The 22,093-nt window shown below is 37.2% G+C and overlaps 1 pseudogene; it reads left to right on the forward strand.

Annotated features, from left to right (window-relative positions):
- Window positions 1-6,977: 6,977 nt before the first annotated feature.
- On the forward strand, window positions 6,978-16,096 carry LOC126792126 (probable linoleate 9S-lipoxygenase 5; annotated as a pseudogene).
- The last annotated feature ends 5,997 nt before the right edge of the window (window positions 16,097-22,093 follow it).

Below are 22,093 nucleotides of genomic sequence, written 5' to 3' on the forward strand. Positions count from 1 at the left end.
AGCCTTTGGCCGGGCGAAAGTTACGATACAGTTAGAGCTCTAGTCTGTCTGCCATAGTACTGCATGTGAGGTAACGGGTGGTTATCTGCTCATGGGTACTCAGATTGTTTTGGATGTTGGGTAGCGGGTGGCTATCCAATATTGGCGGTGTATTACGAGAGGGGTAACAGATGTGTAACAGCGTTCTTGGTACCCGTAATATAAATGCATTTGGGTAACCAGAAGGGTTACTTAATTTCTCATGAGCGTTTTATTTCATATTTCTTTGGGACGACCAGATGGGCCGTCCATTGACTCATGGGTGCATTTATATTCGTTTGATTTCTAGATTTTCGTATATATTGATATGCGAGTCATATATTTTCATTTTACTCATACGAGCTATAAAGCTTAACGGGTTTATGTTTACAATCCCGGTACACCAATTCAATGGTGTAGGGGATACTTCCGCAGGTGCAGATTAGTGGTGGTTGAGGGACGACTCCGGAGATCTCGAAGTCGTTCATATCCAGCTTGTGGTGACGTTTCTAGCGTGGATTTGTGTGTGTGAGAATTTGTGTAATAACCCTAGATTTTTAAACGATATTTGAATTGAATTGAGTTCTATAAAGTTATGAAATTCAATTAAAAATGAAATTGATTGTTTGTTAACGTTACGAAACGGAAACGGAAACGTTCCGAGAACGTTTAATAAGAAAACGTTACGTTTCCGAACGAATTTATCGACTTTTATATCGTCGCTCGGTCGCGAAAACTTCCTTCACGAAAGTTGTAGAGCTCGTCGATACGAGTTCGTGGATATGTGACGCGTTCTAATCAGACGACGTACGTAAAAGTTATTAACGACGGAAGTTAGTTTCCGATTTTGGGAGGGGGTATAAAAGGAAATGTTATCAGTTAGGGTTCTCATAATTGGAAACCCTTTCATTCCCCTCTCACCCCGCCTCCCTCAGTCCTCTCTCCCTCTCAACCCGAGCTCTCTCCCATCTCCCTCTCCCTCTCGACCCGAACTCTCTCTCTCTCTCTCTCCCTCTCTCTCGCACCCTCCCTCTCCTCACCGACGGCAGCTGCGCCTCACCGCCGTCCCCTGGGCATCACGAGACCCCCTGCTACCACCTCAAGCACGCCGTGCCTCTGTCCGCCGCCAAGGAGCCACAACGAAGAGGGAACGAAGCTCTTCACCGATTCAAGAGTTCCCGACGGTTTTGGACTCCGATCTAGGTAAGGAGGCATTTGATTCATGGTTGTGATGTTTTTGTGATTTTTTTGGATGAATTGGGAGGAGGTTGGTGGAGATCGGAGAGAGAGGTGGAAGGAGGGTTACCGCCGCCTAGAGGCGGCGCGTGAGAAGGCTAGGGATGGCCTAGGGGTAGTCGGAGGCCGTAGAAAGGTAGAGGAGGAGGAGGGGGAGAGTTTGGGCACGGCGGTGGCGGGACACGCGCCGTGGTGGCGACGGCGAGTGAGCCCCACGCGCCGCCTCCCGGCGGGTGGCGCGTGTGCCCCACGCGCCGCCACGTGCGGCGGTGTGTATAGTTTCGACAGAAAGGGTATTTTGGTATTTTATTGTGTAACGGTAAATGTAAATGTAAATTTTATTTACTACGGTAAATGTAATTAAATTTTACCTTCGGTAAATGTAAATATAAATTACTTTCAGTAAATGTAAAAAGTAAATTGTAAAAGGTAATTAGTAAATTTTATTTACTGAGATTGTATTTACATTTAAATAGTACGTATATGTACAGAAATACGTATATAATATTTAAACGTACAGAAATACGTATATAATATTTATACGTACAGAAATACATATATAATATTTATACGTACATGAATACGTATTAATGGTATATTTGTACAGTAATCGTGAATAGTAACAGTGAACAGTAACACTGAACAGTAATTTCGTAAAACCGAAAATTGCTGAACAGTAACCGATTATTACTGTTTCGGCATTTAAAGGTTTACGAAACGATTCTAAAATTCTTTTCTTATCTTTTCAAGGTGATCGTTAAATCGAGGAAACGAATTATCATCGGGAATTGTGGAATTACGCTCGAGTCGATAAGGTGAGTAAAATCTCACTGAATTACGAATCTACCCTCGTGGTGATTCAACATTTTTGCAAGTGTGTTTATCAAATGAATTACAACATGTATATAATTTAGTGGACTACATATATACAGTATAATGGTAATAAGTACATATATATATATATATAGTTCATTAAATTACGTACTGTTATTAATTCATTAAAAATAGTCATTTCGGTGACGGAAAATTGTGCATGAGTATGTGATTTAAATGGTACAATATGATGTGAGAATATTGTACGTAATTCTTCAGGTGTTTATGAAATATGACATGTATAGGATATAGTGGACTATGTATATATTGTATAAATGGTAAATAAATACGAATATATACAGTTTGCTATATAATATACTGTTATGATTTTTATTGTGGTGATATCGTGAAAGTTTTAAAACGTACAATATGATGAGTGATTATTGTACATGATTTTATCACGGAGAATGTTAAAAATTGTGATTTGTCTTCGGACGTGATGTGTGGTACAATATGATGTGAAATTATTGTACATGTTCGGCAAGTCGGAACCTAGCCTTTGGCCGGGCGAAGGTTACGATACAGTTAGAGCTCTAGTCTGTCTGCCTTAGTACTGCATGTGAGGTAACGGGTGGTTATCTGCTCATGGGTACTCAGTTTATTTTGGATGTTGGGTAGCGGGTGGCTATCCAATATCAGCGGTGTATTACAAGAGGGGTAACAGATGTGTACCAGCGTTCTTGGTACCCGTATTATAAATGCATTGGGTAACCAGAAGGGTTACTTAATTTTCTCATGAGCGTTTCTTTTCATATTTCTTTGGGACAACCAGATGGGCTGTCCATTGACTCATGAGGGCATTTATATTTGTTGTTTTGTGATCTTTCGTATATTTTGATATGCGAATTATATTTTGATTTTACTCATACGAGCTATAAGCTTACCGGGTTTGTGTTTACAATCCCGGTGCACCAATTCGATGGTGTAGGGGATAATTCCGCAGGTGCTGATTAGTGGAGGTTGAGTGACGACTACAGAGGCTCGAAGTTGTTCGGATCCTACTTGTGGTGAGATTTTAGCATGGATTCGTGTGTGAGGATTTGTGTATTTTCATTTGTGAGATTTGTGAGTGATTTGTGAGGATTATTACATTTCCATTTTGTGTATGGATTATAATTTGGGTTGTAATAATTGGTTGTCTGAGTTGTATTGAGAACTCAGAATTGATCCGCTGTTACACTTTAATGATTTCGATTTATTTGAGATTATTTTGTGTTTAACGACTTTAGAATTTTGAGTTTTTAAGCTCGAAATTTTAGGGTCGTTACAATTTGAGTGGAGTTATTTGTGAGTTTTGTGTGAGTTTGTGAGGATTATTACCATTCCATCTTATGTAATGTTTAATTATAAATTTGGGTTGTAATAATTGGTTTTTCTGAGTTGTATTGAGAACTCAGTAATGATTCGCTGTGCATTTTAAATGATTTCGATTCCATTGAAATTGTTTAGTGTTTAACGGCTTTGAAATTTTGAGTTTTTATACTTGAAATTTTGGGGTCGTTACAATTGTTGCTTTGTCTTCGACGGCCTAGTTCTAATTCAAAAGCTACTATCTTGGTCAGAATGAGTTATTTTCGGCTACCAATTTCGAGTCACCCCGTAATTGGGTTAGGGGATACCATAGATTAGAAACAATAGACCAACTTTGGAGTTTGGGGGTTGCGGGTCTGGTAGCCAAACTGATGGTATGAGTTTTAGACCTAGATAGTGATTGAGAATTGGGGTAATTTGGTCAGTTACCATTATTTTTCAGGTGACATGGCACTGACTTGGAAGAGTTGACGGCCACATCATCTAACTTAACGATGGAATCTGCCGGAGTTGACTTTCGGGTTTGAATTTGAAACATGAGGACTATATATATCAAAACTGAAAGAGATTGACTAAACAGATGAGTAGTCCAAAGTCGAGGGAGTAAACAAATGTTAGCCCTTGCACAAATGTCAAATGACCAAAAGAGGCATACATAATACTTAAGAAAATTAAAAATAAATTAAATCATCAAAGACAATATTTACCTTTAGAAACAAATAAAATATGAAAATTTACATGAAAATTAAATTTAGCAAGTATTTTGATTGAAAATTAATCCAAACAATCAATTCATTTCTTAATTTTCACCCAAATTGTTTTTTAGAATTTTGAACAATGTAATTTGTGTACGAAAATTCTAATTTTTCATTTTATTAGATTTCATCTTCCTACATTCCAAAAATTAAAATAAGTTCATCTTCTTCATTTTTTCTTCATCGAAATAGATTGATGATCGACGATATATATATATATATATATATATTTTTTTTTTTTCATTTTCATGTATGAAAAATATGAAAAGAACAACCTATTATTATTCACAAGAACTAACCGTAACATATATGAATTACCTATGATTTTTTAGACTGAATCGACATGAACATTTAGAAGATGTCAATGTAAATCAATCAACATATTAATCACACTAAGAGGGTATTTGATGATTTTTTTTAATTAAGGGTATTTTAGGTACTTTATGTGGTGTATTAAGTAAAAGTATTGGAATAAGAATGTAAATTGGTTGTGTATTGAATATAGGTGTGTATTTAGATTTTTAGGGGTGTATATTTTAAATTTCTCTTTTTTTTTTGTTTCTTGTTACTATTAGTTGAATTTTCACTTGTATAATAACCTCTTTTTTTAAGAAAAATGAATGACTTCATTGATTAAGAATCATTACATTCATTCAAAATATGGACCTCCACATGCGGAGGTATAACACCAATAAAGCCTAAAGCTGTACTCGTGGCTATCTGAGCCATCTCATGAGCTACCCTATTAGCCGCTCTCTTCACAAACTTAACCACGACAGAGGGGATACAACAAGTAACTCTTTAAAATCCGAAATTAGAAAACCTAGCTCTGAATTGTCAAGAGCTCCACTATGAATAGCATCTACCATAATTTGACAATCCGACTCCACAATAAGAGGGTATAACACATTAGAGTTAGCAATACTCAAACCTGCTATCAATGCTAATAGTTCTCCATGCCTAGCCGATTTGGACTGCTCAACAAAGTAGGAAAATACTCCTATACTTCCCGCCAGTATGATCACGAAAGACCCCTCCCAAACCTGTAGCCCATGTTTGTAAATTAAAAGCTGCATCTACATTTAATTTTACAAAGCCAACAAGAGGTTTCTGCCAATTAGGAGCTCGGGTAACAACTGATGTCTTAGGACTCTTTCGTTGACTTGTATAATACCTTTTAAGACTTAAATTGCTTATGCAATATATAGACGAAAAGAGAGAAAATAATAATCTCCAACAATCACACTAGAATATTTAGAAAATAAAATAAAATAAAACAAAAAATAATTCCCAACTAAATTATAAATAATTTGGAACTAGACAAATTATATATATAAAAAAAACATGGGGCGGGGCAGGAAATCTCCCATTTAGAAAAATTATCCGCATAAGAGATGGGGGCGCGGGAGTGGGTACATGCGGGGGCGGGGGCACGGGGGCAGGGAGTTTGTTAATCTCCCCCGTATACCGATTCTTAGCTCATGCTCATGCATATTCGATAGTAGAATTTTCTTTTATGGTGATATCAGCTAATTTATAATTGAGATTAAATTATTGTCGCTCTCATTTAAAATTTTGTCATACTAAGACCTCCCCTCATATTAAATGGATTTCTCCCAAGCATGATCAAATTAAAGTTAATTTTGATGGCTCTGTTAGACATGATTGTCCTTCTATTAGCTTTGTCTTCAGGAATACAGAAGGCCAACCTCTATTTGCTATTTACCAAATGGCTAAAAACTGCATCAGTCCTTGTCACTGAAGAAACTGGTCTCAGAGATACTCTACATGCAGCTCAACAATATAATTTTTCTAGAGTGATGGTGGAAGGGAATTCTAAACAATTCATGGATTGCGTTTTGAGGAAGGTAAATACTCAGAGAATCAAAACCTTGTTAGAAGATATTTGGAAGATTGATTCATCATTCTGTTCTATAAGATTTTGACATATCTTTTGAGGAGCCAACTTTCTGACAGACAAACTAGCTAATTTTGATCTACATAACCGTTTTTCTGTAATTTAACATAACTGTCTTCCTTTTTCCATGTTCTAAGCGTTCTAGTTGGATCAGCTCGGTGTAGGAGTTGCTAATGAGATATTTCTCATTGTAGTATGTTTTTGTTTCATTTATTTATGTCATACAACAAATATTTATTTTCCAAGAAAATTGAATCATTTAATTTGGAGATATCGATCCACCTAAAAAGCAAGGAAGCATAATGGTACAAAGACCGGTCTTTAACAAAACAAAACAAGCCCATAGTGAAGATAACGCCTGCTCTTCCATTTTTTTGTTCCCATATGCATAAACCCTAATTAATTTAGGCATTTGGAGAAAATATTTAACTGCGTACGTTGCTCCATGTACGTAGTGCATGCAGAAGATCAAAAACGTAAAAAAGTTTACCAAGATGGAGCTATAAATGTAGATAAGGAATTTCGGTCAAAGATAGATATATGCACCCAAAATATAAGACATGCATGCCAGGATTGTGGACTTGTGGTCCACTGTATAATCGTTTTATCTTCATAATAATGTGGTATGGGACACCATTCTGTAATCTGTTATATTTATGATTGAGTTTCTAATCATGTTAATCTCAATGGAACGTGAAAGTGTTAACATTTTTCGCGTTTCAGATTACTGACAATAGGACCTCATCGATCACTCATGTACGTTCCCTATAAATAATACCACAGCGGCCCTTTCCCTCCTCACGAATCAACTTCCCCATCTCTGCTCTTTCATAACCTTTGCTTAGTTAGTCTTCCGAATACACAAGATGTTCCAGATTCCCACTATTGTCCCAAACATTCTGGACAATCTGAATGGGAATGGTTCTAACACAAAGATCAAAGGAACCGTGGTGCTAATGAAGAAGAATGTGCTGGACTTCAATGATCTCAATGCTACGGTTCTCGACGGTGTTCATGAGTTGTTGGGCCAAGGCGTTTCTCTGCAGCTCATTAGTTGTGTTAGTGGCGACTCTTGTAAGTTTGATCATTTCATCTATTCCATCCCAAACTGTAATAACCCTCGTTTTCAAACAATATTTGAATTGAATTAAATTCTATTAAGTTGTGAAGTTTGTTTTAAACCGAATATGATTGTTTGCAAACGTTACGAAACGGGAACGGAAACGTTCCGAGAACGTCTAATAAGAAAACGTTACGTTTCCGAACGAATTTATCGACTTTTATTTCGTCGCTCGGTTGCGAAAATTTTCTTCACGAAAGTTGTAGAGCTCGTTGATACGAGTTCGTGGATATGTGACGCGTTCGAATCGGACGTTGTGTGTAAAAGTTATTATTGACGGAAGATAGTTTCCGATTTTAAGGGGGGGTATAAAAGGACATTTTGTGAAGTAGGGTTTCTATTTTCAGAAACCCTCTTCTCTCTCCCCTCTCTCTTCCGCCGCCCCTCTCTCTCTTTTCTCTCTTTTCTCTCTTTTTTCTCTCTTTTCTCTCATTCTCTCTTCACTCTCTCGGTTCTCTCTTTCTCCCTCTCCCTCTCTCGGCTTTCTCCCTCTCCATCTCCCTCTCCTCACTGAGCAGCTGCACCTCACCACCGTCCCTGGGAATCGCGAGACCCCTACCACCACCTCGAGCACGCCGAGCCTCTTCCTGCCGCCAAGGAGCCACAACGAAGAGGAAGCTCCTTTCAAGCGTTCCTGACGGTTTTGGACACTGATCTAGGTAAGGAGGCTTTTAATTCATGGTTGTGATGTTGTGTGATGTTTTTTGGATGAAATGGGAGGTTGTTGGTGGAGATCGGAGGGAGAGGTGGAAGGAGGGTTACCGCCGCCTAGAGGCGGCGCGTGGAGGAGCGTGGGAGGAGTAGGAGGCGGCCTAGGACCGGAGAGAGGAAGAGGGGAGAAAGGAGGAGGGTTTTGGAGTGGTGGTGACATCACACGCGCCAGTTTTGGGCTCGGCGCGTGGGCCCCACGCGTGGCCGGCCGGAGGTAGCGCACGCGCCGCCGTGTGAGGCGGTGTGAGCAATTTCGACGGAAGGGTATTTTGGTAATTTACTGTGTACGGTAAATGTAAATGTAAATTTTATTTACGTATGGTAAATGTAATTAAATGTTACCTACGGTAAATGTAATTTATAAATTACTTTCAGTAAATGTTAAAAGTAATTTGTAAAAGGGTAAATTAGTAAATTTTATTTACTGAGATTGTATTTACCTTTAAACAGTACGTATATGTATATAAATACGTATATAGTATGTATACGTATAGAAATACGTATGTAATAATTATACGTACAGAAATACGTATATAGTACTTATACGTACAGAAATACGTATATAGTACTTATACGTACAGAATTACGTATTAATTGAGTATTGTACAGTAACAGTGAATAGTGAACAGTGAACAGTAACTTCGTAAAAATCGAAAATTGCTGAACAGTAACCGATTATTACTGTTTCGGCATTTAAAGGTTTACGAAACGATCCTAAATTCCTTTCTTATCTTTTCAAGGTGATCTATAAAGCGAGGAAAGGAAATTATCTTCGGAAATTGTGGGATTCACGCTCAAGTCAATAAGGTGAGTAAAATCTCACTGAATTACGAATCTACCCTCGTGGTGGTTCAACATTTTTGCAAGTGTGTTTATCAAATGAATTACAACATGTATATAATTTAGTGGACTACATATATACAGTATAATGGTAATAAGTATATATATATATATATATAGTTCATTAAATTACGTACTGTTATTAATTCATTAACAATAGTCATTTCGGTGACGGAAAATTGTGCATGAGTATGTGATTTAAATGGTACAATATGATGTGGGAATATTGTACGTAATTCTTCAGGTGTTTATGAAATATGACATGTATAGGATATAGTGGACTATGTATATATTGTATAAATGGTAATAAATACGAATATATATAGTTTGTTATATAATATACTGTTATGATTTTTATTGTGGTGATATCGTGAAAGTTTTAAAACGTACAATATGAGGAGTGATTATTGTACATGATTTTATCACGGAGGATGTTAAAAATTGTGATTTGTCTTCGGACGTGATGTGTGGTACAATATGATGTGTGATTATTGTACGTGATTTTTAACATTGAGATTGTTAAAATGTGAATTGTCTTCGGACCTGATTTTTTGTACAATATGATGTGAGATTATTGTACGTGTTTGGCAAGTCGAAACCTAGCCTTTGGCCGGGCGAAAGTTACGATACAGTTAGAGCTCTAGTCTGTCTGCCTTAGTACTGCATGTGAGGTAACGGGTGGTTATCTGCTCATGGGTACTCAGTTTATTTTGGATGTTGGGTAGCGGGTGGCTACCCAATATCAACGGTGTATTACGAGAGGGGTAACAGATGTGTACCAGCGTTCTTGGTACCCGTATTATAAATGCATTGGGTAACCAGAAGGGTTACTTAATTTCCTCATGAGCGTTTTATTTCATATTTCTTTGGGTCAACCAGATGGGCTGACTATTGACTCATGAGGGCATTTATATTTGTTGTTTTGTGATCTTTCGTATATATTGATATATGAACTGTATTGTGATTTTACTCATACGAGCTATAAGCTTACCGGGTTTGTGTTTACAATCCCGGTGCACCAATTCAATGGTGTAGGGGATAATTCCGCAGGTACTGATTAGCGGAGATTGAGTGACGACTCCAGAGAATCGAAGTCGTTCGTACCCTGTTGTGGTGAGATTTCTGGCGTGGATTTGTGTGAGAATTTGAGTGAATTTATTTGTAAGCTTTGTGTGAGTTGTGAGGATTATTACATTTTCCATCATATTGTAATGTCGAATTATAAAGTTGGTTTGTAATAATCGGTTTGACTGAGTTGTATTTGGAACTCAGAGATGATCCGCTGTGCACGTTAAATGATTTCAAATTCTTTGAGATTGTTTTTGGTGTTCTAACGACTTTAGAATTTTGAGTTTTTAAGCTCGAAATTTTAGGGTCGTTACACAAACTAAATATGTATGGGGCGATGTTCTCTCTCACTCAAAAGTGTAGGTAGTAACTTACATGAACATGCATCTTAGAATATGTTTTTGCCAGAATATGAAGGTAGACATCGCAATACTGAAGAATAAATGATCTTGATTGTCATTCGAGATTAAAAGCAAGAGTGTACATAATGTTCAAGTTACCATCTATGTGTAGCTTATTTTAATTATTTTTCATTTTTTTGTATTCAAATAAAGTTTGTTCTGTAAATATTTTGCAGCTAACGGGTTGAAAGAAAAACTTGGAAAAGTAGCATATTTGGAGAACTGGATTGGCACAATCGGTCCAGTAGTTACATCAGGAGAGACTGCATTCAAGGTTACCTTTGACGTTGAAGGCGAAATAGGAATTCCAGGAGCATTTGTAATACGAAACAATCATGACAGTCAGTTCTTCCTTAAGACGGTCACACTCGAAGATATTCCAGGTGCTGGTCAGATCCTCTTTGTTTGCAACTCATGGGTCTACCCTGCTTCCAAATACACGAAAGACCGTATTTTCTTTGCTAACAAGGTAGTTAGTAGTTACTGATGATGTACCTCATATATCAATCTTTTTGGAAAACATGGTAATTTGTTTAATTATGAACTTGAAATTGAAGATGACAGTTCCACCATGCATGTTTTTGATTGCAGGCGTATCTTCCAAATGATACTCCATTGCCACTACTCAAATACAGAGAACAGGAACTTGAGCAGTTAAGAGGAGATGGAACAGGAGAGCGTAAGGAATGGGACCGGGTTTACGACTATGCTTTGTACAATGATCTCGGTGATCCAGACAAGGGCTCCAATTATGCCCGTCCAGTTCTTGGAGGGTCTAGCCAGTACCCTTACCCTCGTAGAGGAAGAACTGGTCGACCACCGACAAGAAAAGGTACTTCAGCCTATGTGTTAATATACTTCATGCGTAACTAGTTAACTTTGATGACGATAGTTAATATTTTCTTCGTTAACAGATCCCAAATGCGAGAGTAGGATTCCTCTTCTAATGACCTTAGACGTTTATGTCCCAAGAGATGAGCGATTCGGACACTTGAAGATGGCCGACTTCCTTACTTATGCGCTGAAATCTGTGGTTCAGTTCATTAAACCAGAGCTACAAGCTGTGTTTGATAAGACTCCCAATGAGTTCGACAGTTTTCAAGATGTTTTCAACCTATATGAAGGAGGGTTCCCATTGCCTGAAGGTTTAATGAAAGATATCAGCGACAACATTCCTTTGCCAATGATCAAGGAGATTTTCCGAACTGACGGTGAACAATTACTTAAATTTCCGGTGCCTCAAGTGATCAAAGGTATATATATCTAACTAGTTGGATTAGGGACGAAAAACACATAAATGAAATACATGATTAACAATATTATGTTCCAAAACGTAACTAGCCAGTTTTAGATAGGCAATGTGTACTTCTTCACAGCCTATGGGTCATGGCCTCATGGAGTCATGGGTGTGAGTAGTTCCTAGCTAGTTTATACTATCATTACAATGTAATAACATTACACAATATGTGCATGAGTGTCTATAACTTTACATATACACATTTCACATTTGTGTGCGCGCATGTCTGTATCATACTCTATCCCTTCATTTATTCGCTAATTTAACAATGATATATTATCGATTTGGAGTAGAGGATAGGACTGCTTGGAGGACTGATGAAGAATTTGCAAGAGAAATGCTGGCTTGAGTCCACCCTGTCATTATTCGTCGCCTCCAAGTAATAATTCAAATCATTTGTTGATCGCCTACAAGTAGAAATAGTTATTAACTTCAAAGCGAGCTCGGGCACTGTTCACCCGACCCAAAAACCTTCTCCGGCCGATTTCTCCAACATCCGACGCCACCTCCTCCGGCCACCATGGCTCAAAATTCTTGGGGGGTTTTGCTTGTCTCAGTCCCAGCAACATTCCCACAAAAGGAATCGAGCCAAATCGAAGTGTAAGTACCCGAATCAAATTTTCAATTTCTAGGGTTTGTGAATAGTGCCTATTTCATGTTCTTCGTTGTTTGGACTGTTTAGACTCGGATTTAGACCTTGGTGTCAACTAGGAAGTTGTTGGAAATTTTGTTTAGGTTGTGGTGGTGAAATTTGGTGATAATTGGTGGCGGTCGGTGAACAGTAACGCCGAATGAATAGTAAATGTGAATAGTAACTCCGCATGAATAGTGATCTGTAACAGTAACTGTGAATAGTGATCTGTAACAGTAAATGTGAACAGCGCCATGGTAAAACAATAACTTTGAACAGTGTTTTGGTAAAACAGTAACTGTGAACAGTGGTTTAGTAAAAACAGTGATTAGTAAACATGAACAATGTTCCGTGAACAATGTTTTATGAACAACATTTAGCTGTGCTGAACTCGTCACCTGATATTTTAAGTATCCTTTTCTAAGCATTTATCGTGCTATTAGGTGACTGACGAAACGAGTGAGGAAATTACTTTCAGGGTCGTGGAAGTTGCACGCAGGAAAGGTGAGTAAAATCTCACATATTTACGAATCTACCCTTGCGGAGATTCAAGATTTTACAAGAGTTTTTAATATTGAATTACGACATGTATACGATATAGTGGATTATATATATATATTGTATAAATGGTAATAAGTACATATATATATATATAGTTTGCTATATTATATACTGTTATAAATTCATTGGGATTTGTCATTTCGATGACGAGAATTAAATGTTGAGCATGTGATGTGATTTTTGTACAATATGAGGTGTGATTATTGTACGTGGTTTTAACATGAGTTTGTTAAAATGTTTTGTCTTCGGACGAGTTTTGTCTTCGGACGAGTTTTTGTCTTCGGACGTGTTTATGAAATATGACATGTATACGATATAATGGATTATATATATATTGTATAAATGGTAAATATGTACATATATATATAGTTTGCTATATAATATACTGTTATGATTTTATCGTGATTTATGTCATTTCGATGACGAGATTTAAATATCGAGTATGTGATTTTGATTTGTACAATATGATGTGAGATTATTGTACGTGATTTTAACATTGAGTTTGTTAAAATGTTGATTTGTCTTCGGACATGATTTTTGGTACAATATGATGTGAGATTATTGTACGTGATTTTAACATTGAGATTGTTAAAATGTTGATTTGTCTTCGGACATGATTTTTGGTACAATATGATGTGAGATTATTGTACGTGATTTTTAACATTGAGATTGTTAAAATGTTGATTTGTCTTCGGACGTGATTGGTACAATATGATGTGAGATTATTGTACGTGTTTGGCAAGTCGGAACCTAGCCTTTGGCCGGGCGAAAGTTACGATACAGTTAGAGCTCTAGTCTGTCTGCCATAGTACTGCAAGTGAGGTAACGGGTGGTTATCTGCTCATGGGTACTCAGATTGTTTTGGATGTTGGGTAGCGGGTGGCTATCCAATATCGGCGGTGTATTACGAGAGGGGTAACAGATGTGTACCAGCGTTCTTGGTACCCGTATTATAAATGCATTTGGGTAACCAGAAGGGTTACTTAATTTCTCATGAGCACTTCTTTTCATATTTCTTTGGGACAACCAGATGGGCCGTCCATTGACTCATGAGTGCATTTATATTTGTTTGATTTGTGGAATTTCGTATATATATTAATATGCGAGTTATATTTTCATTTTACTCATACGAGCTGTAAAGCTTACCGGGTTTGTGTTTACAATCCCGGTGCACCAATTCGATGGTGTAGTGGATAACTCCGCAGGTGTGGATTAGCAGGAATTGACGGACCGCTCAGAGGACTTGAAGTTATTTATCTCCAGCTTGTGTGAGGATTTTGTGTGACTATCTTGTGAGGTTGTTGTGAGGATCATACATTTCCATTTGTTATAATGTTGAATTATAATTTGGTTTGTAATAATCGGTTTGACTGAGTTGTATTTTGAACTCAGAGATGATCCGTTGTGGCATTTTAAATTATTTCGATTTCATCGAGATTGTTTGGTGTTTAACGACTTTGAAATTTTGAGTTTTTATGCTCAGAATTTCGGGGTCGTTACAGTTCATGTTCATCACATATACTTCATATTTGTCACAGGTTGAATACCCATGCAGTCATTGAACCGTTTATAATAGCCACCAACAGGCAGCTAAGCGTGCTTCATCCAATTCACAAGCTTCTGCATCCTCACTTCCGTGACACGATGAATATAAATGCACAAGCAAGGCAAGTTCTCATTAATGCTTGCGGCATTCTGGAGACCACATTTTTCCCAGCTATGTATGCCATGGAGTTGTCAGCTGTGGTTTATAAGAGTTGGGTTTTCCCAGATCAAGCACTCCCTGTAGATCTCATCAACAGGTAAACATACAAAATTATTGATGATAAACACATTGTTGGGGAATGCGGAAGAATGAACTGTAGAATGGAAATAGAAATAACTCACATCCACAAGCGGAAAATAAAAATGATAGAGAACACCGGGATTTAACGTGGTTCGGCAAAGTGCCTACGTCCACGGGTAGTAACAATAAAAAACCTCCCATATACGAAAAAATGTTACACAAAGAGAAACACTACTTCAAGACTCACACTTGAAGGGATACACTCTCACACTTTATTTTGCTACACACACAAAACTATGTACTTTGAGTTTTCTCTCTATCTCTCACTCTTGATCACACACAAGATGATCTCTCCCTTATTGTTCTTCTATGTTTATTGCACCACTTCTCATGCCTTTATCTAGACAAACATCTTTGTGCAATTCATGCATTTGCATGTAACATGCATGGAAGCAAAGTCAATCTTCTTCCTTGATTCATGCTCAATGTTGGCATGCTCATCAATGCATTCTTCTTTATTTGTCAAACAAATCAACCACCCACTTTGACAGTGAGTTAAGTGAAGCATCTATCTTGGAACCTAAGTTAGCGTATTACGAAACATTTTATCTTTGGAAACTAGAATACTGCTTAGAAGTTATGACTGCAAGAGGATCAAACTTAAATTCTTAAATTGTAGAAGAATTAAGCAACATAATTTAAAGATTTTTTCTAAGCCTTTACTTTACGATTACTGTTGGACTGCTACACTTCAGTCACATATTGAAACATAAACTGAATTATGATTCTTTTTAATGGGATTTCTGAATGGTACAGAGGTGTTGCTGTTGAGGACGCCAATTCTACACACGGTGTTCGACTACTGATAGAGGACTACCCATATGCTGTTGATGGATTGAATATTTGGTCTGCAATAAAAACTTGGGTCACAGATTATTGCTCCTTCTACTACAAGACTGATGATATGGTTCAACAAGACAATGAACTTCAGTCATGGTGGAAGGAACTTGTAGAGCAGGGTCATGGTGACATAAAGAATGAACCGTGGTGGCCAAAGATGCAGACTCGTGAGGATCTCATCGAAACATGCACCATCGTCATTTGGACTGCCTCTGCTCTCCATGCAGCTGTCAACTTCGGACAATATTCGTTTGGTGGATACCTTCCGAACCGGCCAACCGTAAGCAGGAGATTCATGCCTGAGATAGGAACTCCGGAATATGAAGAGCTCAAGACTAACCCTGATCTGGCTTTCTTGAAAACTGTTACTGCTCAGCTTCAGACTGTGCTTGTTATGTCTATAATAGAAATTTTGTCTAGGCATGCTAGTGATGAAGTCTATTTGGGGCAGAGAGACACGCCTGGGTGGACATCAGAAACAAATGTGTTGGAAGCCTTTGAGAGGTTTGGGAAGAAACTTGTGGAAATTGAGGATGGAGTTGTACGTATGAACAATGATGGCAAGCTGAAGAACAGAGTTGGACCGGTCAAGGTTCCTTATACTTTGCTTTATCCTACCGGGGAAGTTGGACTTTCTGGCAAGGGAATCCCCAACAGTGTCTCCATCTAATGAGAAAGTCTCAAATAAAACTGTTGTCTCCTTTATTGTTCATTTGTTCTCATGGCAACTTCGGATTAGCCCGTTTAATTGCAGTAATAAAGTGACTGGCTTTGGCGAGTTACGGTATGTCTTCTCTTGATATGGTCTAGTGGGATATTCCTCTACTATACTATGATCTATTGAGTATTCCTCAATGTCGGTTTCGTTAGCTTGTTTCTTTTTTGTTTGCTTTATAGGGAGGTTTTGGTTTGATCTTCCTCCTTTGTTGTTTTTTTATTTCTTTTTCTTCTTCTATTTAATAAATTCAAATAATATAGGCAAGGGTTATGCCTAGTCTCTTATTTGGTTTCAGCCAAAAAAGAAATCTCTAAACTCGTTGTGCATTTAGCTCTTCTCTTGATCGAGGTACATGTTCTCCATTTTGTTCAAATTCCAAAGTTCATTATTGTCCCACTCATAATTAATCAAGATAGTGTTTATTAAAAGCATCTCCAATAGATTCATAAAGAGATGAGTTTTAGAAAATATTTGGTTTTTTCTAGTCCAACCATTTCTCCATTTCATTCTAAATTTGATTTGGATGGAAAATTTACACTTCAAAGAAAAAAAAAAGATTATCTCTCCAAGAAAAAAATAAAAGAATTGTTCACATGATGACATGAACACGTATTATGGTTAGTTAGATGAAAAATTCTTAGAAAGAGACTCCCCCACCACGTAGCTATGGGGCAACCCAATCAAAATCCAGCATTTTATTATTCAGTTTCCATTGTGCCCTCACTTTAACAATTTTTATACCCAAAACACCCCTCGGGGCTCTCTCTCTCTCTCTCTCTCTCGCGTCCGCTGCGGTGCTTATCTCACGTTTTCAAATGTGAGAGACTTAAATCTTTGGGTTAAAAAAATTAAATCTCCATCTTTGTTTGAATCTCTATACCAGATATACTAATTTTTCTTCTTCATTGAATGTGAACCTATCTTCATGTCATGGATTCAGATCTCTATGTTAGGCTTATGAGAGATTGTTGCATGAAATTGTGATTAAACTTGATTTTGATTAGTCTGTGTTAGTGTTGATATCATAGTACTTGCAGTACGAGTTTGATTGTGCTGTGAGTATGATTAATGAACGAGCAATGCTATATAGTCTCCTTTGCGCATTTTGAACATCTAAAATTTTGGTGGGGATTTTGTTCAAGTAACTGATTGTTCATACACGTAACTATGTAAATAACTGTTTGTTCATACACGTAACTATGTAAGTAACTATTTTAGTAACTGAAGTTATACACTATACAGTCTTGATTTGATTTTATGATTGTTCATACACGTAACTATGTAATTAACTGTGTCAGGAACTGTTATATAGCTATAGCCTTGCTTTGTATAGTAGGAATGCAAAAATGGCAAAACGTTTTGATGACTCACGCAATGAAACCTCAACCGAAGACTCAGACACCTCGAGCGTAATAGGTAACTGTGTGAGTAACTGGAAGTCCTTAACTTCACACAAGCTCTCTTTGAACGAAGCAGTGAGTAACTCTTCTCCTAGATTAGGTACCCTTTTATCTCTAAGAACTCGTCAAGTAGGTTATTGTGTGAGTGTAAAGTAAATGTGTATGAAACTGTGAACGGAACCGTGTCAATGTATTTGTTATTATCATGTAATTATTTAAGTAACTAATCATATAATTATCCACATAACTGTATTGTAACTCTCTATGTGACTGTATTAGTAACTATTTGATTGTAATAACCCTAGTTTTTTTTCAAAACAATACTTGGTTTGATTCGAATTCTATAAAGTTGTGAAATTTAATTACAATGAATTGAATTGGTTGCGACTTTATGAAACGAAAACGGAAATGTTTTCGGAACGTTTTAGTTAGAAAAACGTTACGTTTCCGAACTAATATATCGACTTTTATTCCGTTACTCGGTTGCGAAAACTTTCTTCACGAAAGTTGTAGAGCTCGTCGATACGAGTTCGTGAGTATGTGATGCGTTTGAATCGGACGACGTACGTAAAAGTTATTAGCGTCGGAAGTTAGTTTCCGATTTTGGAAACGAGTATAAAAAGGGCATTTTTGTGATTAGGGTTTCCATTTCTGGAAACCACACTCTCTCATCTCTCACCCGCCTCCCTCAGCTCTCTCTATCCCCGATTCTACTTCTCTCTCCCTCTGAAAATTCCTCTCGTCGATCTGCCACCCTCTGTGCCACCGTGACGTGCACCGCCCGGCTCAACGTCGTCGCAAGGACTCCCACAACCACCCTCCAGCTCGCCAGCCCGTGCCCCGCCGTCGCGAAGTCGCTAGGACGTCGCCAAGTTTCTGCAAATTTCCCCCGCCGCTGCCTATCCTCCCCGGTGCTCCCCACGGTTCAAACAAGGTAAGGGTTGATTGAATAGGGTTGTTGTGATGTTGTTGTGTGTATTGTGGATGTTGTGGATGATTTGTGGAGGAGATCGGAGGGGGGGGAAATTGGTGAACACCGCCGCCTTAGGCGGCGCGTGTGGGAGTATGGAGCAGGCTATGGGTGGTCGGAGACCGTAGGAAGGTGGAGGAGGAGGAGGGGATGGTTTTTGGGCGGAGGTGACGTGATACGCTCCGGTGTCGGAGTAGGCGCGTGGGCCCCACGCGCGGTCGCCAGCGAGTGGCGCGTGTACCCCACGCGCCGCCACGTGCGGCGGCGCGTGAACAGTGATTTCGAAGGGTAAATTTGTAATTTATTTTTACGGACGGTGAATGTAAAAATGTGATTCACGTACAATAAAAGTAAATTTTATTTACGTATGGTAAATGTAAATTTAAATTACATTCAGTAAATGTAAAAAGTAAATTCAGAAGTATAAATCAGTAATTAATATTTACTGAAACAGAATGTATTTTTGAATAGTATTTTTACGTACAGAAATACGTAATTAGTATGTACTCGTACAGGAATACGTAATGGATGAGTATTTGTACAGAAATACATAAATAGTACATACGTGAATAGTACTCAGTAAATAGTACATACGTGAATAGTACTCAGTAAATTCGTAAAACCGAAAATTGCTGAACAGTAACTGATTATTACTGTTGCGGCATTTAAAGGTTTACGAAACGTTTCTAAAATTCTTTTCTTATCTTTTCAAGGTGATCGATAAATCGAGGAAATGAATTATCTTCGGAAATTGTGGAATTACGCTCGAGTCGATAAGGTGAGTAAAATCTCACTTATTTACGAATCTACCCTTGCGGTGATTCAGGATTTTGCAAGAGTTTTTAATATTGAATTACGACACGTATACAATATAGTGGATTACATATATATCGTATAAATGGTAATAAGTACATATATATATATAGTTTGCTATATTATATACTGTTATGAATTCATTGGAATTAGGCATTTCGAATGACGAGAATTAAATATTGAGCATGTGATTTGATTTTTGTACAATATGAGGTGTGATTATTGTACGTGGTTTAACATGAGTTTGTTAAAATGTTTTATCTTCGGACGAGTTTTGTCTTCGGACGAGTTTTTGTCTTCGGACGTGTTTATGAAATATGACATGTATATGATATAATGGATTATATATATATTGTATAAATGGTAAATATGTACATATATATATATAGTTTGCTATATAATATACTGTTATGATTTTATCGTGATTTATGTCATTTCGATGACGTGATTTATATATCGAGCATGTGATTTTGATTTGTACAATATGATGTGAGATTATTGTACGTGATTTTAACATTGAGATTGTTAAAATGTTGATTTGTCTTCGGACATTATTTTTGGTACAATATGATGTGAGATTATTGTACGTGATTTTAACATTGAGATTGTTAAAATGTTGATTTGTCTTCGGACATGATTTTTGGTACAATATGATGTGAGATTATTGTACGTGATTTTAACATTGAGATTGTTAAAATGTTGATTTGTCTTCGGACGTGATTTGGTACAATATGATGTGAGATTATTGTACGTGTTTGGCAAGTCGGAACCTAGCCTTTGGCCGGGCGAAAGTTACGATACAGTTAGAGCTCTAGTCTGTCTGTCTTAGTACTGCATGTGAGGTAACGGGTGGTTATCTGCTCATGGGTACTCAGATTGTTTTGGATGTTGGGTAGCAGGTGGCTATCCAATATCGACGGTGTATTACGAGAGGGGTAACAGATGTGTACCAGCGTTCTTGGTACCCGTATTATAAATGCATTTGGGTAACCAGAAGGGTTACTTAATTTCTCATGAGCGCTTCTTTTCATATTTCTTTGGGACAACCAGATGGGCCGTCCATTGACTCATGAGTGCATTTATATTTGTTTGATTTGTGGATTTTCGTATATATATATATTAATATGCGGGTTATATTTTCATTTTACTCATACGAGCTGTAAAGCTTACCAGGTTTGTATTTACAATCCCGGTGCACCAATCCGATGGTGTAGTGGATAACTCCGCAGGTGTGGATTAGCGGAAATTGACGGACCGCTCAGAGGACTTGAAGTTATTTATCTCCAGCTTGTGTGAGGATTTTGTATGACTATCTTGTGAGGTTGTTGTGAGGATTATACATTTCCATTTGTTATAATGTTGAATTATAATTTGGTTTGTAATAATCGGTTTGACTGAGTTGTATTTTGAACTCAGAGATGATCCGCTGTGGCATTTTAAATGATTTCGATTCCATCGAGATTGTTTAGTGTTTAACGACTTTGAAATTTTGAGTTTTTAAATCTTGAAATTTTGGGGTCGTTACATTGATAACCCCCATGTTAGTAATTTTGTTAGTATTGAGATTAACATTGTGTAAGTATCTAGGTAACTATATTGGTAACTGTATTGGTAACTATATTAGTGACTATTGAAATTAAGTAACTATTAGTAACTCTGTTGAAATTGAGTAATTGTCTTGGTAACTATATTAGTAAGGCCCAGTTTAGCACAGTTGTGATGTGAGCATAAATGTTTTTAAAACTGTTGTGAGCAGAATTGTTTTAAAGCTGCTGTGACAGGAACCAGTTTATGTGTTTGGTAAACTATTTTGAAAATTGTTGTGAGACCAAAAATCAATTGTACGTATTTAGTAAGTTATAAGTTAAAAGTGCTTTCGAGTTGAATAATTACTAAAATGTACATGATGTTAGAACTGTCTTATCAATAGACAATAACTTTGTTAATTCTTCAACATATGTACCAAATTTGAGTTTTTTCCAATTAATTACTTAATCACTCAAAATAATTTCTCAGCATAGTCAACTTAAAGGGAACCACTACACAAAATATATTAGTCATTTGAAGTTGCCACTAAAAATACTAACTAGATGCATCTACTAGACTTTGTGCAATCATATTTCTTAGCACCTCCATTTCTTGTCTTTCCATATGATCTTCTTGAAGTTCATGATCCTCCATATCCTTACCAATTTATTCACTTGAGTAACCGTCACTTTCATCAAAATCTTGATCTTGATGAGCATATCTCATTATGTAGTTATGAATGGCCATTGTAGCAATAATTATCTTCATTTTAAGTAACCTTTGCTTTCTTCTTTCCCATACTGTTAAACTATATATATTAAACCTTTGATTCACATCTCAAATTCAGCAGTGTAATAATTTTAGTAACAAGGACATGTCCCAAATTGATGATAGCATAACAGCACTAAATATGACATATAATAGACATATAATGCATACATTCATTATAATGCAGACAAAGTATGTAAATATCAAATGACCTCCAGGCAAGGGGAAAAAACAAACAAGAAAAAATAAAGCTGCAACTGTTCATGGAGAACAAAGTATGTGTGCTAGCACCCTAATCACACATAACAAAACATATTCCTAAAATTGTTTTATGCTACATCAGTTCCTGCTCTATTTGTTTTAGCACATTATGAAAACACCAAAGAACAAGCAAATAGCAGATCAAGCAGATATCTCTGATCGTTCAAAGAGCAAGCAAATCAACCAATTGTATAAGAAGGCTATGCGAAA

The sequence above is a fragment of the Argentina anserina genome, chromosome 4 (genome assembly GCF_933775445.1).
Source record: "Argentina anserina chromosome 4, drPotAnse1.1, whole genome shotgun sequence".
Classification (NCBI taxonomy): Eukaryota; Viridiplantae; Streptophyta; class Magnoliopsida; order Rosales; family Rosaceae; genus Argentina; species Argentina anserina.